Here is a 3,017-nt window from a genome sequence, read left to right as displayed (position 1 = left end):
TCGCTGTGTTGTGTGAATATGTAGTCAATATACATCATCGTTATGTAGAGTGTGCATTATTATTCCCACTTGCAAATAGTAACCAACCCTGGCCTATAACTAGACATTTTTATTTACATCAAGGAATTTGTGTTGTCATTTTTTTTTATGTACAGACATATTTTGTGCATGGCATAAATTGTAATTTGTTATTTATTTGTTTATTTCCATTTTGGTTCAATAATCCATTTGGTCCAAAGCAGTGAACAGCGCCGGGTGGAACACGGCTGGCTATGAGCGGCTTGTACGTGGTTGACAGGTTATCGCGGTTGCCACTTGCCTTGCATGGTGTGTTGAGAGATCTCCGTGTCACCGTGCCCCTGTCGTTTGGACCCAACCCTGGACTCTTCACGCATGCGTTACGTAGTTGCCACCTCTCGTACGGTCTGTCCGCAAGAGCCGACCGCAGCTTCCCAGCCTCCAGAGGGCCCCCCCAGTCTGTTCACCCCTTTTTGGGAAATTATTCGATCGTAACAGCGTGACATCTGTCACCTTTATCTAAAACGTATTTGACCGAGACAAATTATGGTGACAGGTTTGTGTAATTTGCTTCGTTGCAGGTCTTTTGACCGGTAGAAATTGAGACTGTGTTTCTTGGCAGTGGTGTAGGAGTACAAACCAACACAATTCACCAGCTTTAGCGACACAGTACTGGATTGTTCGTACGGTGGTCACCGACAAAGATATGGCAAAGGCAAATGTTTTGGGAAGTGGCTGTGAATGAGGGGCTGTTGTCTGAAATGTGGGTTTGCCGCTTCTAGTCTGATAAAGGTGGGAGCGTTATTTGGTTTTGTACTTCTCAACAGCAAAACACACGCAAACGGTTCCTCCTAATTTTTAATAAAAGAAAGCATTCGGGCAGCTGTTGGTTCTAATGATGAGCATCAGTTTCTTCCCAAGCGTGGTTGCCCGTTTGTTGCCCCAGCAATGCCCCTGCAGTGATTTTGAGATCCGCTCACGGGGCAATCACATGCCCGTGAGTGGAGAGCTAGGTTTTATGGAATCTCCTATGTCGCATCTGGCTTGGTGTGGTTTTTTTGCCAAACGTGTGCCAAGCTGTGTGAAAATACCACAAAGATGTATGTATGGCGCATGTCCACCGGTCTCTCTTTGGACGTGCTATGTTTTTTGCGGGACCCATCTCTCCGTTAAACTTAATAGGCTTTGTTTGGAATCATCTCTCAACTAAAGCTGTTGCCTACATCTCTTTCGGGACGAAATATGTAGCCTTGAAGTAGAGTCGAGTTTTATGATGTCTTCACGGACTTCCAACGGTAACAAACCAAAAAAAAAATCTCTGCAAAGTGTGTGGTGTTTTCAAGGTCATGGCAAGTATGTGCAAAAGAATCCATTTGCCTTCAAGCACTGACCACCACGGACATTTCAGACTGGGGGATGCAGCAGGAGGATGCGTGAAGCGGCTAGGCTTTGGGGCAGTTGTGCGCGCATATATGTGCATGAAGTGCACAGTTGCAGCTTTCGGAGCAGGGCTTGTGCGATAGTTAAATCCACGTGCTTTTTTGTGACTCGTTTAAGAGCCGTACAGGACAACATATACACTAGGATCCTTTGTGTCTGGATACTTGCAGAAAGGTGAAACCTGTGCATTTAACTTTGTTACTGTACATTTTTTCTCTCCAAACCATTTGAATGAACTTACATGCGGTTTCATTTACAAGTTGTATAGTTCTGGATGTAGGGGAGGGGGGGTGGGGGTTACGAAAAAAGTCAAAGAAGATAAAGTTTTACAAACGTTAAATTCCGGTGCAGCATCCATTTGAACCTGGACTCAAAACAACTATAATTGGCTGCTAAACTTGAGTGTATATTATTATTAGAATCTCAAACACTTGGCCAGGTTTTGCCTTGCGTTTAAATGATGTAACGTGACGTAGCATAATGCGCGCGTGTGCTGTATTGTGAAGTTGCCTGGCCGAGCGTGTCGCGGTACAGCGGTGGTAGCGCTTCTTCGGCCCGCTGTTCGTGCGCGACATCCGCTTTGAACCGTTCCATCTGGGAAGCAGCGAAACATTGTTTTCTCACGCACGTCGCAGGCTTGTGCTGTCGACGGCATCATGGGCTTTTGTGCATGGATACCAACGGCTCTGTAGGGGGGGGGGGGTGTGGGGGGGCAGCTCACTTTCACCTGGAAAAACAAGTTGCTGCACGTGACGCGAGACATGTTGTCTCATGCTTTCTCCCCCCTCCCTCCCATGTGCACGTACGTGTGGATCGCTCGCACCTTACCTCTGTGTAAGCTCGTTTTAAGTTTGCACTCTTCGCCGTTCACACGTATTGCTGCATTGTGCGAGCATAGAAGCGTCTAGAGGGGTTTTTTTTTCTCTTTCCTCGGCAAATTATTCTCGGCCAGGTAAAGTTGAGCCACCACCCAGGTGTGTTCTAAGAAGGGGTCTAGCGACCAAAGTTTGCATTTGATGCCTCTGATCCCATACGTTGCAGAAACATTTCCATTGCGTCCCCGGTTCAACGTTTTAACAATTAACGTGCATATTAGCCTTTTGAAAAGCCGTCACTTCCTGTGCAGAAGTTTTGGACGGTGATACAAACCTCTCTAAGTGCAGCTTACGGTTGTGTAACGGTCAAGTGCTTAAAAGGGTTTGGTTAAAAATGGCATTGCATGTTTAAAGAAAAAAAAACCCTTTAATAACGCTACATGTAGAGGGTTTTGATGTTTCTCCACAGGATAGCGAATATTAAACCATTGGCAAACGTCCCTTGACTGCAATTGGCGGCGCTGCTTTTGAAGCATTGCACTATATCGTACGTTTGTTTTCCCCCTCCCATTGGAATTTTCAAAAGGCTAATACGCGGCGCGTTGCTGGAAGCCGTGCCCGCCACTGGCTGGCTGCGGTGGAGATTCATCGAGAGAGCGCGAGCGTGCGTGCTGATTGACTCGTGACGCACCGGCCCACGTGGGCTCGCGTCCTGCGCACAGGTGCCGCCACCACCCCAGCGTC

This window comes from Lampetra planeri, chromosome 37 (assembly GCF_965212315.1).
Source record: "Lampetra planeri chromosome 37, kcLamPlan1.2.h2, whole genome shotgun sequence".
Classification (NCBI taxonomy): Eukaryota; Metazoa; Chordata; class Hyperoartia; order Petromyzontiformes; family Petromyzontidae; genus Lampetra; species Lampetra planeri.
Note: the sequence above shows the minus strand (reverse complement) of the source record.